This window comes from Garra rufa, unplaced genomic scaffold (assembly GCF_049309525.1).
Source record: "Garra rufa unplaced genomic scaffold, GarRuf1.0 hap1_unplaced_003, whole genome shotgun sequence".
Lineage (NCBI taxonomy): Eukaryota > Metazoa > Chordata > Actinopteri > Cypriniformes > Cyprinidae > Garra > Garra rufa.
The window spans coordinates 11,963,589-11,979,088 of record NW_027394278.1 but is presented as its reverse complement, the minus strand read 5'-3'; positions in this window follow the sequence as shown (position 1 = coordinate 11,979,088).

Here is a 15,500-nt window from a genome sequence, read left to right as displayed (position 1 = left end):
AGTTAGAGCCTGAAATGTCAGAAAAAGGCTTTTCAGCACATAACAAACTTGGTTCTGGCAATGCAAGCTGAAACTCGGTCCAAAATTAAAATTGCAGTCTGTGCATGAATAAAACCTATTTTGCAACACAGAGAAACATATCTGAAGGTGTTAGAAGTGTTTTGCATGATTTTTGAAGTTAGAGCCTGAAATGTCAGAAAAAGGCTTTTCAGCACATAACAAACTTGGTTCTGGCAATGCAAGCTGAAACTCGGTCCAAAATTAAAATTGCAGTCTGTGCATGAATAAAACCTATTTTGCAGCACAGAGAAACATATCTGAAGGTGTTAGAAGTGTTTTGCATGATTTTTGAAGTTAGAGCCTGAAATGTCAGAAAACGGCGTTTCAGCACATAACAAACTTGGTTCTGGTAATGCAAGCTGAAACTCGGCCCAAAATTAAAATTGCAGTCTGTGCATGAATAAAACCTATTTTGCAGCACAGAGAAACATATCTGAAGGTGTTAGAAGTGTTTTGCATGATTTTTGAAGTTAGAGCCTGAAATGTCAGAAAACGGCGTTTCAGCACATAACAAACTTGGTTCAGGCAATGCAAGGTGAAACTCGGCCCAAAATTAAAATTGCAGTCTGTGCATGAATAAAACCTATTTTGCAACACAGAGAAACATATCTGAAGGTGTTAGAAGTGTTTTGCATGATTTTTGAAGTTAGAGCCTGAAATGTCAGAAAAAGGCTTTTCAGCACATAACAAACTTGGTTCTGGCAATGCAAGCTGAAACTCGGTCCAAAATTAAAATTGCAGTCTGTGCATGAATAAAACCTATTTTGCAACACAGAGAAACATATCTGAAGGTGTTAGAAGTGTTTTGCATGATTTTTGAAGTTAGAGCCTGAAATGTCAGAAAACGGCGTTTCAGCACATAACAAACTTGGTTCAGGCAATGCAAGCTGAAACTCGGCTAAAAATTAAAATTGCAGTCTGTGCATGAATAAAACCTATTTTGCAACACAGAGAAACATATCTGAAGGTGTTAGAAGTGTTTTGCATGATTTTTGAAGTTAGAGCCTGAAATGTCAGAAAACAGCGTTTCAGCACATAACAAACTTGGTTCTGGCAATGCAAGCTGAAACTCGGCCCAAAATTAAAATTGCAGTCTGTGCATGAATAAAACCTATTTTGCAACACAGAGAAACATATCTGAAGGTGTTAGAAGTGTTTTGCATGATTTTTGAAGTTAGAGCCTGAAATGTCAGAAAACGGCGTTTCAGCACATAACAAACTTGGTTCAGGCAATGCAAGCTGAAACTCGGCCCAAAATTAAAATTGCAGTCTGTGCATGAATAAAACCTATTTTGCAACACAGAGAAACATATCTGAAGGTGTTAGAAGTGTTTTGCATGATTTTTGAAGTTAGAGCCTGAAATGTCAGAAAAAGGCTTTTCAGCACATAACAAACTTGGTTCTGGCAATGCAAGCTGAAACTCGGTCCAAAATTAAAATTGCAGTCTGTGCATGAATAAAACCTATTTTGCAACACAGAGAAACATATCTGAAGGTGTTAGAAGTGTTTTGCATGATTTTTGAAGTTAGAGCCTGAAATGTCAGAAAAAGGCTTTTCAGCACATAACAAACTTGGTTCTGGCAATGCAAGCTGAAACTCGGTCCAAAATTAAAATTGCAGTCTGTGCATGAATAAAACCTATTTTGCAGCACAGAGAAACATATCTGAAGGTGTTAGAAGTGTTTTGCATGATTTTTGAAGTTAGAGCCTGAAATGTCAGAAAAAGGCGTTTCAGCACATAACAAACTTGGTTCTGGCAATGCAAGCTGAAACTCGGCCCAAAATTAAAATTGCAGTCTGTGCATGAATAAAACCTATTTTGCAACACAGAGAAACATATCTGAAGGTGTTAGACGTGTTTTGCATGATTTTTGAAGTTAGAGCCTGAAATGTCAGAAAACGGCGTTTCAGCACATAACAAACTTGGTTCAGGCAATGCAAGCTGAAACTCGGCCCAAAATTAAAATTGCAGTCTGTGCATGAATAAAACCTATTTTGCAACACAGAGAAACATATCTGAAGGTGTTAGAAGTGTTTTGCATGATTTTTGAAGTTAGAGCCTGAAATGTCAGAAAACGAAGTTTCAGCACATAACAAACTTGGTTCAGGCAATGCAAGCTGAAACTCGGCCCAAAATTAAAATTGCAGTCTGTGCATGAATAAAACCTATTTTGCAACACAGAGAAACATATCTGAAGGTGTTAGAAGTGTTTTGCATGATTTTTGAAGTTAGAGCCTGAAATGTCAGAAAACAGCCTTTCAGCGCAGAACAAACTTGGTTCAGGCAATGCAAGCTGAAACTCGGTATAAAATTAAAATTGCAGTCTGTGCATGAATAAAACCTATTTTGCAACACAGAGAAACATATCTGAAGGTGTTAGAAGTGTTTTGCATGATTTTTGAAGTTAGAGCCTGAAATGTCAGAAAACAGCGTTTCAGCACTTAACAAACTTGGTTCTGGCAATGCAAGCTGAAACTCGGTCCAAAATTAAAATTGCAGTCTGTGCATGAATAAAACCTATTTTGCAACACAGAGAAACATATCTGAAGGTGTTAGAAGTGTTTTGCATGATTTTTGAAGTTAGAGCCTGAAATGTCAGAAAAAGGCTTTTCAGCACATAACAAACTTGGTTCTGGCAATGCAAGCTGAAACTAGGTCCAAAATTAAAATTGCAGCCTGTGCATGAATAAAACCTATTTTGCAACACAGAGAAACATATCTGAAGGTGTTAGAAGTGTTTTGCATGATTTTTGAAGTTAGAGCCTGAAATGTCAGAAAAAGGCGTTTCAGCACATAACAAACTTGGTTCAGACAATGCAAGCTGAAACTCGGTCTAAAATTAAAATTGCAGTCTGTGCATGAATAAAACCTATTTTGCAACACAGAGAAACATATCTGAAGGTGTTAGAAGTGTTTTGCATGATTTTTGAAGTTAGAGCCTGAAATGTCAGAAAACAGCGTTTCAGCACTTAACAAACTTGGTTCTGGCAATGCAAGCTGAAACTCGGTCCAAAATTAAAATTGCAGTCTGTGCATGAATAAAACCTATTTTGCAACACAGAGAAACATATCTGAAGGTGTTAGAAGTGTTTTGCATGATTTTTGAAGTTAGAGCCTGAAATGTCAGAAAACGCCGTTTCAGCACATAACAAACTTGGTTCTGGCAATGCAAGCTGAAACTCGGCCCAAAATTAAAATTGCAGTCTGTGCATGAATAAAACCTATTTTGCAACACAGAGAAACATATCTGAAGGTGTTAGACGTGTTTTGCATGATTTTTGAAGTTAGTGCCTGAAATGTCAGAAAACGGCGTTTCAGCACATAACAAACTTGGTTCTGGCAATGCAAGCTGAAACTCGGTCCAAAATTAAAATTGCAGTCTGTGCATGAATAAAACCTATTTTGCAACACAGAGAAACATATCTGAAGGTGTTAGAAGTGTTTTGCATGATTTTTGAAGTTAGAGCCTGAAATGTCAGAAAAAGGCTTTTCAGCACATAACAAACTTTGTTCTGGCAATGCAAGCTTGAAACTCGGTCCAAAATTAAAATTGCAGTCTGTGCATGAATAAAACCTATTTTGCAGCACAGAGAAACATATCTGAAGGTGTTAGAAGTGTTTTGCATGATTTTTGAAGTTAGAGCCTGAAATGTCAGAAAACGGCGTTTCAGCACATAACAAACTTGGTTCTGGTAATGCAAGCTGAAACTCGGCCCAAAATTAAAATTGCAGTCTGTGCATGAATAAAACCTATTTTGCAACACAGAGAAACATATCTGAAGGTGTTAGAAGTGTTTTGCATGATTTTTGAAGTTAGAGCCTGAAATGTCAGAAAACAGCGTTTCAGCACATAACAAACTTGGTTCTGGTAATGCAAGCTGAAACTCGGCCCAAAATTAAAATTGCAGTCTGTGCATGAATAAAACCTATTTTGCAGCACAGAGAAACATATCTGAAGGTGTTAGAAGTGTTTTGCATGATTTTTGAAGTTAGAGCCTGAAATGTCAGAAAACGGCGTTTCAGCACATAACAAACTTGGTTCAGGCAATGCAAGCTGAAACTCGGCCCAAAATTAAAATTGCAGTCTGTGCATGAATAAAACCTATTTTGCAACACAGAGAAACATATCTGAAGGTGTTAGAAGTGTTTTGCATGATTTTTGAAGTTAGAGCCTGAAATGTCAGAAAACAGCGTTTCAGCACTTAACAAACTTGGTTCTGGCAATGCAAGCTGAAACTCGGTCCAAAATTAAAATTGCAGTCTGTGCATGAATAAAACCTATTTTGCAACACAGAGAAACATATCTGAAGGTGTTAGAAGTGTTTTGCATGATTTTTGAAGTTAGAGCCTGAAATGTCAGAAAACGGCGTTTCAGCACATAACAAACTTGGTTCAGGCAATGCAAGCTGAAACTCGGCCAAAAATTAAAATTGCAGTCTGTGCATGCTTAAAACCTATTTTGCAACACAGAGAAACATATCTGAAGGTGTTAGAAGTGTTTTGCATGATTTTTGAAGTTAGAGCCTGAAATGTCAGAAAACAGCGTTTCAGCACATAACAAACTTGGTTCTGGTAATGCAAGCTGAAACTCGGCCCAAAATTAAAATTGCAGTCTGTGCATGAATAAAACCTATTTTGCAGCACAGAGAAACATATCTGAAGGTGTTAGAAGTGTTTTGCATGATTTTTGAAGTTAGAGCCTGAAATGTCAGAAAACGGCGTTTCAGCACATAACAAACTTGGTTCAGGCAATGCAAGGTGAAACTCGGCCCAAAATTAAAATTGCAGTCTGTGCATGAATAAAACCTATTTTGCAACACAGAGAAACATATCTGAAGGTGTTAGAAGTGTTTTGCATGATTTTTGAAGTTAGAGCCTGAAATGTCAGAAAAAGGCTTTTCAGCACATAACAAACTTGGTTCTGGCAATGCAAGCTGAAACTCGGTCCAAAATTAAAATTGCAGTCTGTGCATGAATAAAACCTATTTTGCAACACAGAGAAACATATCTGAAGGTGTTAGAAGTGTTTTGCATGATTTTTGAAGTTAGAGCCTGAAATGTCAGAAAACGGCGTTTCAGCACATAACAAACTTGGTTCAGGCAATGCAAGCTGAAACTCGGCCCAAAATTAAAATTGCAGTCTGTGCATGAATAAAACCTATTTTGCAACACAGAGAAACATATCTGAAGGTGTTAGAAGTGTTTTGCATGATTTTTGAAGTTAGAGCCTGAAATGTCAGAAAACAGCGTTTCAGCACTTAACAAACTTGGTTCTGGCAATGCAAGCTGAAACTCGGTCCAAAATTAAAATTGCAGTCTGTGCATGAATAAAACCTATTTTGCAACACAGAGAAACATATCTGAAGGTGTTAGAAGTGTTTTGCATGATTTTTGAAGTTAGAGCCTGAAATGTCAGAAAACGGCGTTTCAGCACATAACAAACTTGGTTCAGGCAATGCAAGCTGAAACTCGGCCAAAAATTAAAATTGCAGTCTGTGCATGCTTAAAACCTATTTTGCAACACAGAGAAACATATCTGAAGGTGTTAGAAGTGTTTTGCATGATTTTTGAAGTTAGAGCCTGAAATGTCAGAAAACAGCGTTTCAGCACATAACAAACTTGGTTCTGGTAATGCAAGCTGAAACTCGGCCCAAAATTAAAATTGCAGTCTGTGCATGAATAAAACCTATTTTGCAGCACAGAGAAACATATCTGAAGGTGTTAGAAGTGTTTTGCATGATTTTTGAAGTTAGAGCCTGAAATGTCAGAAAACGGCGTTTCAGCACATAACAAACTTGGTTCAGGCAATGCAAGGTGAAACTCGGCCCAAAATTAAAATTGCAGTCTGTGCATGAATAAAACCTATTTTGCAACACAGAGAAACATATCTGAAGGTGTTAGAAGTGTTTTGCATGATTTTTGAAGTTAGAGCCTGAAATGTCAGAAAAAGGCTTTTCAGCACATAACAAACTTGGTTCTGGCAATGCAAGCTGAAACTCGGTCCAAAATTAAAATTGCAGTCTGTGCATGAATAAAACCTATTTTGCAACACAGAGAAACATATCTGAAGGTGTTAGAAGTGTTTTGCATGATTTTTGAAGTTAGAGCCTGAAATGTCAGAAAAAGGCTTTTCAGCACATAACAAACTTGGTTCTGGCAATGCAAGCTGAAACTCGGTCCAAAATTAAAATTGCAGTCTGTGCATGAATAAAACCTATTTTGCAGCACAGAGAAACATATCTGAAGGTGTTAGAAGTGTTTTGCATGATTTTTGAAGTTAGAGCCTGAAATGTCAGAAAAAGGCGTTTCAGCACATAACAAACTTGGTTCTGGCAATGCAAGCTGAAACTCGGCCCAAAATTAAAATTGCAGTCTGTGCATGAATAAAACCTATTTTGCAACACAGAGAAACATATCTGAAGGTGTTAGACGTGTTTTGCATGATTTTTGAAGTTAGAGCCTGAAATGTCAGAAAACGGCGTTTCAGCACATAACAAACTTGGTTCTGGCAATGCAAGCTGAAACTCGGTCCAAAATTAAAATTGCAGTCTGTGCATGAATAAAACCTATTTTGCAACACAGAGAAACATATCTGAAGGTGTTAGAAGTGTTTTGCATGATTTTTGAAGTTAGAGCCTGAAATGTCAGAAAAAGGCTTTTCAGCACATAACAAACTTTGTTCTGGCAATGCAAGCTTGAAACTCGGTCCAAAATTAAAATTGCAGTCTGTGCATGAATAAAACCTATTATGCAGCACAGAGAAACATATCTGAAGGTGTTAGAAGTGTTTTGCATGATTTTTGAAGTTAGAGCCTGAAATGTCAGAAAACGGCGTTTCAGCACATAACAAACTTGGTTCTGGTAATGCAAGCTGAAACTCGGCCCAAAATTAAAATTGCAGTCTGTGCATGAATAAAACCTATTTTGCAACACAGAGAAACATATCTGAAGGTGTTAGAAGTGTTTTGCATGATTTTTGAAGTTAGAGCCTGAAATGTCAGAAAACAGCGTTTCAGCACATAACAAACTTGGTTCTGGTAATGCAAGCTGAAACTCGGCCCAAAATTAAAATTGCAGTCTGTGCATGAATAAAACCTATTTTGCAGCACAGAGAAACATATCTGAAGGTGTTAGAAGTGTTTTGCATGATTTTTGAAGTTAGAGCCTGAAATGTCAGAAAACGGCGTTTCAGCACATAACAAACTTGGTTCAGGCAATGCAAGCTGAAACTCGGCCCAAAATTAAAATTGCAGTCTGTGCATGAATAAAACCTATTTTGCAACACAGAGAAACATATCTGAAGGTGTTAGAAGTGTTTTGCATGATTTTTGAAGTTAGAGCCTGAAATGTCAGAAAACAGCGTTTCAGCACTTAACAAACTTGGTTCTGGCAATGCAAGCTGAAACTCGGTCCAAAATTAAAATTGCAGTCTGTGCATGAATAAAACCTATTTTGCAACACAGAGAAACATATCTGAAGGTGTTAGAAGTGTTTTGCATGATTTTTGAAGTTAGAGCCTGAAATGTCAGAAAACGGCGTTTCAGCACATAACAAACTTGGTTCAGGCAATGCAAGCTGAAACTCGGCCAAAAATTAAAATTGCAGTCTGTGCATGAATAAAACCTATTTTGCAACACAGAGAAACATATCTGAAGGTGTTAGAAGTGTTTTGCATGATTTTTGAAGTTAGAGCCTGAAATGTCAGAAAACAGCGTTTCAGCACATAACAAACTTGGTTCTGGTAATGCAAGCTGAAACTCGGCCCAAAATTAAAATTGCAGTCTGTGCATGAATAAAACCTATTTTGCAGCACAGAGAAACATATCTGAAGGTGTTAGAAGTGTTTTGCATGATTTTTGAAGTTAGAGCCTGAAATGTCAGAAAACGGCGTTTCAGCACATAACAAACTTGGTTCAGGCAATGCAAGGTGAAACTCGGCCCAAAATTAAAATTGCAGTCTGTGCATGAATAAAACCTATTTTGCAACACAGAGAAACATATCTGAAGGTGTTAGAAGTGTTTTGCATGATTTTTGAAGTTAGAGCCTGAAATGTCAGAAAAAGGCTTTTCAGCACATAACAAACTTGGTTCTGGCAATGCAAGCTGAAACTCGGTCCAAAATTAAAATTGCAGTCTGTGCATGAATAAAACCTATTTTGCAACACAGAGAAACATATCTGAAGGTGTTAGAAGTGTTTTGCATGATTTTTGAAGTTAGAGCCTGAAATGTCAGAAAAAGGCTTTTCAGCACATAACAAACTTGGTTCTGGCAATGCAAGCTGAAACTCGGTCCAAAATTAAAATTGCAGTCTGTGCATGAATAAAACCTATTTTGCAGCACAGAGAAACATATCTGAAGGTGTTAGAAGTGTTTTGCATGATTTTTGAAGTTAGAGCCTGAAATGTCAGAAAAAGGCGTTTCAGCACATAACAAACTTGGTTCTGGCAATGCAAGCTGAAACTCGGCCCAAAATTAAAATTGCAGTCTGTGCATGAATAAAACCTATTTTGCAACACAGAGAAACATATCTGAAGGTGTTAGACGTGTTTTGCATGATTTTTGAAGTTAGAGCCTGAAATGTCAGAAAACGGCGTTTCAGCACATAACAAACTTGGTTCAGGCAATGCAAGCTGAAACTCGGCCCAAAATTAAAATTGCAGTCTGTGCATGAATAAAACCTATTTTGCAACACAGAGAAACATATCTGAAGGTGTTAGAAGTGTTTTGCATGATTTTTGAAGTTAGAGCCTGAAATGTCAGAAAACGAAGTTTCAGCACATAACAAACTTGGTTCAGGCAATGCAAGCTGAAACTCGGCCCAAAATTAAAATTGCAGTCTGTGCATGAATAAAACCTATTTTGCAACACAGAGAAACATATCTGAAGGTGTTAGAAGTGTTTTGCATGATTTTTGAAGTTAGAGCCTGAAATGTCAGAAAACAGCCTTTCAGCGCAGAACAAACTTGGTTCAGGCAATGCAAGCTGAAACTCGGTATAAAATTAAAATTGCAGTCTGTGCATGAATAAAACCTATTTTGCAACACAGAGAAACATATCTGAAGGTGTTAGAAGTGTTTTGCATGATTTTTGAAGTTAGAGCCTGAAATGTCAGAAAACAGCGTTTCAGCACTTAACAAACTTGGTTCTGGCAATGCAAGCTGAAACTCGGTCCAAAATTAAAATTGCAGTCTGTGCATGAATAAAACCTATTTTGCAACACAGAGAAACATATCTGAAGGTGTTAGAAGTGTTTTGCATGATTTTTGAAGTTAGAGCCTGAAATGTCAGAAAAAGGCTTTTCAGCACATAACAAACTTGGTTCTGGCAATGCAAGCTGAAACTAGGTCCAAAATTAAAATTGCAGCCTGTGCATGAATAAAACCTATTTTGCAACACAGAGAAACATATCTGAAGGTGTTAGAAGTGTTTTGCATGATTTTTGAAGTTAGAGCCTGAAATGTCAGAAAAAGGCGTTTCAGCACATAACAAACTTGGTTCAGACAATGCAAGCTGAAACTCGGTCTAAAATTAAAATTGCAGTCTGTGCATGAATAAAACCTATTTTGCAACACAGAGAAACATATCTGAAGGTGTTAGAAGTGTTTTGCATGATTTTTGAAGTTAGAGCCTGAAATGTCAGAAAACAGCGTTTCAGCACTTAACAAACTTGGTTCTGGCAATGCAAGCTGAAACTCGGTCCAAAATTAAAATTGCAGTCTGTGCATGAATAAAACCTATTTTGCAACACAGAGAAACATATCTGAAGGTGTTAGAAGTGTTTTGCATGATTTTTGAAGTTAGAGCCTGAAATGTCAGAAAACGCCGTTTCAGCACATAACAAACTTGGTTCAGGCAATGCAAGCTGAAACTCGGCCCAAAATTAAAATTGCAGTCTGTGCATGAATAAAACCTATTTTGCAACACAGAGAAACATATCTGAAGGTGTTAGAAGTGTTTTGCATGATTTTTGAAGTTAGAGCCTGAAATGTCAGAAAACAGCGTTTCAGCACATAACAAACTTGGTTCAGGCAATGCAAGGTGAAACTCGGCCCAAAATTAAAATTGCAGTCTGTGCATGAATAAAACCTATTTTGCAACACAGAGAAACATATCTGAAGGTGTTAGAATTGTTTTGCATGATTTTTGAAGTTAGAGCCTGAAATGTCAGAAAAAGGCGTTTCAGCACATAACAAACTTGGTTCTGGCAATTCAAGCTGAAACTCGGTCCAAAATTAAAATTGCAGTCTGTGCATGAATAAAACCTATTTTGCAACACAGAGAAACATATCTGAAGGTGTTAGAAGTGTTTTGCATGATTTTTGAAGTTAGAGCCTGAAATGTCAGAAAAAGGCTTTTCAGCACATAACAAACTTGGTTCTGGTAATGCAAGCTGAAACTCGGCCCAAAATTAAAATTGCAGTCTGTGCATGAATAAAACCTATTTTGCAACACAGAGAAACATATCTGAAGGTTTTAGAAGTGTTTTACATGATTTTTGAAGTTAGAGCCTGAAATGTCAGAAAACAGCGTTTCAGCACATAACAAACTTGGTTCTGGTAATGCAAGCTGAAACTCGGCCCAAAATTAAAATTGCAGTCTGTGCATGAATAAAACCTATTTTGCAGCACAGAGAAACATATCTGAAGGTGTTAGAAGTGTTTTGCATGATTTTTGAAGTTAGAGCCTGAAATGTCAGAAAACGGCGTTTCAGCACATACCAAACTTGGTTCAGGCAATGCAAGCTGAAACTCGGCCCAAAATTAAAATTGCAGTCTGTGCATGAATAAAACCTATTTTGCAACACAGAGAAACATATCTGAAGGTGTTAGAAGTGTTTTGCATGATTTTTGAAGTTAGAGCCTGAAATGTCAGAAAACAGCGTTTCAGCACTTAACAAACTTGGTTCTGGCAATGCAAGCTGAAACTCGGTCCAAAATTAAAATTGCAGTCTGTGCATGAATAAAACCTATTTTGCAACACAGAGAAACATATCTGAAGGTGTTAGAAGTGTTTTGCATGATTTTTGAAGTTAGAGCCTGAAATGTCAGAAAACAGCGTTTCAGCACTTAACAAACTTGGTTCTGGCAATGCAAGCTGAAACTCGGTCCAAAATTAAAATTGCAGTCTGTGCATGAATAAAACCTATTTTGCAACACAGAGAAACATATCTGAAGGTGTTAGAAGTGTTTTGCATGATTTTTGAAGTTAGAGCCTGAAATGTCAGAAAACGGCGTTTCAGCACATAACAAACTTGGTTCAGGCAATGCAAGCTGAAACTCGGCCCAAAATTAAAATTGCAGTCTGTGCATGAATAAAACCTATTTTGCAACACAGAGAAACATATCTGAAGGTGTTAGAAGTGTTTTGCATGATTTTTGAAGTTAGAGCCTGAAATGTCAGAAAACGTCTCAGGTTACGTATGTAACCCTAGTTCCCTGAGAATAGGGAACGAGACACTGCGTCCTCTAGAGGGCGCTTTTGGGGAACGCTGCAGCGTGCCTCGAGTCTGAAGAATGCATAGAAAAACTACATGAAATGGCCGGCGCCAGCGTATGACGTCACCGCGGCGCGTCAGTCGCTGCCGTTGCGTCACTACCGGGCGACCATAACATAAAGAGGCGCCCGTGCAACACAATACATCTTCAAAGTCTGAAGCTTTATCGTCCGAAGCATGGCGAAGAAGCCTAGAGGACGCAGTGTCTCGTTCCCTATTCTCAGGGAACTAGGGTTACATACGTAACCTGAGACGTTCCCTTCCGAAGGGAACTCTCACTGCGTCCTCTAGAGGGCGCTTTTGGGGAACGGTATACCAACACTGCCATGCTGAGGGGAGTGCATGCTAAGCCAGCGAGCACTAAGCAACAATTCTGAGAGGAATTGCCCCTACTAGGACGTGGTGACGGCTGTCAAAACGTTACCCCTCCCGGCCAGAGGCCTGACCTGTTACCCACTTACCAGACTGGGTAGAACCCAGGGCACAGCTCAGGCTTGGAATTATAGTAATTCCTTCTGAGGGAAACGGCTAAGCTTCGATGGAAACTTAGACTTGTCAGAACCAGAAACTACCGCAACATAGGGCCTAGTTCCCTCAGGAACTGGCTCCCATATGAGGGCAGAAACCTGTCCTGGGTCCGTTCAAAGGGCCACTAGTAGTGGCGCGCCCTAATAGTGGATGGTCAGCAGACATCAGCTAAGATATCAAAGGAGTCGAACCCAGGGAACCGGGGTTGTGAGCCGACTCCAATAGATGGGAACAAGGCAAAACGTGTGACCCATACCAAAAAGGGATTTAAAAGAGGAACCCAAACTTGGTGGGAACCTACCAACACGTGGATTTTATAGAAGTGCCCCAGGTGTGTGTGCACTTACCACACTTGTGGTTTTAACTGGAAGACGCCCAGGCATAGCGTGGGACGCTTACCGACATGATCGGATTTAAGGAGAGTGTTTTCCCAGAGGGTTTCACTATCAGCTCCATGCCGTCTGAAGAGACGGAAAGGGGATAACCCTGAAGGTGAGGGGATTGCCACACTAACCCTCCCCTGGACAGAAGCTCGCAAGCTATCTGTCAACAGAGAAGAACATGGAGCTGAGACCATCCTGCAATAGTGGACGACAGTGGAGGACAAAAATCCTGACCCTGATCCACAGGGAGAATCGCTTCTCCAGAAGGGGGCACTGCTGTCTTTTTAGGGAACCCTTAATGAAAAGGGGAAGCGTGCACAGCCCGGTCCACGCGACCTGTATGAAGGTCTGGCAATCTCACGAAGGTGGGTTGGCGCTCATAGAAGACCCTTCCCAGAAGGGGAGCTGCACAACCGAACAGGAGCGAATGCTCTCACTGTTACCCTTCATAGAGGGGAGCATACATCCAGAATAAAGGCTGGAGAGTAGAAACCTGAAGCATGAAGGTCAAGCTCCTACCCTGGGAAACAGGGAGGAGAACTTGGCCACCAAGGAGTGGTGCTCTTATAAGTGAACCCTGGAAAGGGGGCACGCCAACATCCTTGTAGCAGGTCCATAACTCTCAAAGGTCTGTCCCTGGTAGATTCCTACCCTCAGGAGGGAGGAAGCATTCAGTCCTGGGAAGTTGCTCTGAAGGAAACCCTGAATTAGGGGAGCTCAGGTCCGTTCCAGCAATCCTGCGCACAGGGAGGAACGTGAGCTCTTAACCTTAACAAACCCATTCCTCAGAAGGGGGAGCACTCAGTCCTGGGAAGTTGCTCTGAAGGAAACCCTGGATTAGGGGAGCTCAGGTCCGTTCCAGCAATCCTGCGCACAGGGAGGAACGTGAGCTCTTAACCTTAACAAACCCATTCCTCAGAAAGGGGAGCACTGTTTGCCTTGAAAGTTTCTGGGAAGCTCCGAAATGAATAAGGGCAGCTTCCTAGTTCAGACACTTCGTAAACCTTTCCTCAGAAAGGGAAGTGGAACTAGGCCTGGGGAGCGAGAATCGATCCTAAAGTGACGGCTTTCTAAGGTGTTAAACACCGAAGGATGCTCAAACCCTCTGTAGGGGAGACATTCGACAGCCTGGGTGTAGATCCTACATCAAGTGCTGCTTCAGCCCTCAGGCTTAGAATGAGGCGACTTGAAGAGAGTCTCAAAGTAGCGCTCAGATAAAAACCCCTTTCCTCAGAAAGGGGAGCGCACACCGAGAATCAAGACCCCAGCTGGAAAGCGTGTCACCAGGTGGTGCTCAAATAAAAAGCCTTTTCCGCAGAAAAGGGAGCAACCAAACCTGCTCCGAGTCCGCAGCGAGCACTCCGGACTGCTGGTACTCCTATGTAAGTGAACACCTGTCTCAACAGGTGTAGACACTCAGTTTCCATAGAAACCGTATTTAGGAGAGGACACGAAGCGGATCCTCGCACGCAGGCCGTCTGCAACAGAGTTAAACATACTAGTGCAATCTTAAATATAAATATCTTAAGATGCTTACCTAGGGAGAAAGGAAAAATTTCCTTTTGCTCGTTTAACCACTGAAGGGAGAAGCCCGATTGTGCTGGAACGAGTGTTGTGTAGACGGACACCACCATACAACCGGAAGGGAGGGGTGCTCCGTTGAGATGTTTCCACATTCCTTTTCTGAGGGAAAAACACAACACGCAACCCAAACCCTGCAGGCAACACGCCTATCCAGCCATAAGGGGGGCGTAACTAGGGAGTTATGCTCCTGTCTCAACAGGACATAAGTCTACACTAGGCCTGCAAAGGACAGCATAAACATACCAAGGGCAAACCTAAGAAAAACTTAGGGAGCTTACCTTGAAGAGGACAGAGGTCCTATGTGTAATATATGCTGTAAGGGTTGATTTACCGCACAGCCTGTGGAGTGGAGAGGGCAAACACTGCCGTAACCTTAATCCATAGGATCAGAGGGGGCGTCTGCCGTAGACTCGTCGTATTTCTTCTGTGAATAGAGAAAAACATACACAGGTCTGAGACAGTATGAAGTTCCTTCACGTAAAAAATGGATCATACTCACCCATTTAAAAGCATCCTGTTTCATAGAAAGAGGCGGGGTTTTTTTTTTTTTTTTCAGAGACCGCCTGATTCCAGACCGTCCGAAAATTAGGGTTCTATACAGGTAGAACCCCCAAAGGACATCATGGGTCCGGGGAGTGCAGGAAGCTTAAATGGAGACAGGGGAATTAATATGGCGACCCGACTGGACCGAGGGAAGGAGAGGTATTACTCTGACCCCTGCGAGAATTTTGTCTCGCTTGGATGACTTCCCTGAAATCCTGTCTGTCACCTCTCGATCCGCGTCGCCTCCTAGACCTGCTCGCAGGCGGGGGAGGAGCGCGGGATGCAACACTAGCCTTCTGCACCTACCTCCGTTCCTCAGAAGGAGGCGGAGCAGGACCCCTGTGGTGTTCGGGCTAATACCTGGACCTTCGAGGGATAAAGGATTTTTCAGCAGATCGGCTGGGTAGGCTTGGAGCACTGCCATGGTGTGCAGTGCACCCACCGCCTGACCTGCTGCTGCATACGCTCTGCCGTTCAGCAGGGCCGGAGAAGGCAGAGAGGGAGTCTTGAGAGAGAAAGCCCGCCCTGTGGAGAGATAGCATCTCTTCCACAAGGGGCGTCCTCTCATAGCCGTGGTCGCGCAAACCCTCGATACTAGCATAGTTCGCAATGGACGAACTATGAATGCGCGCCGCGTACGGCTTTTTCCAGACCCTCTCGATTTCAGTATGAAGATCGGGAAGGAATGGGAGACTCACCAGAGCTGGATGGTTATGGCCTGAAAAGATATCGCTCGTCAAGGCGACCCCGCGGCGCTATCTTTCTAGCCCGCTTCCACAGCAGGACAAGCCTGGCCGTGGTGCGGTCCATAACCTCTGGCAGCTCTTCGTATGCAGGGCAGGAAGGTAGAGAGGATTCAGCCTCAGCGTCTTCATCCATCTCTAGCATTTCCTGCTCTTCTTGGG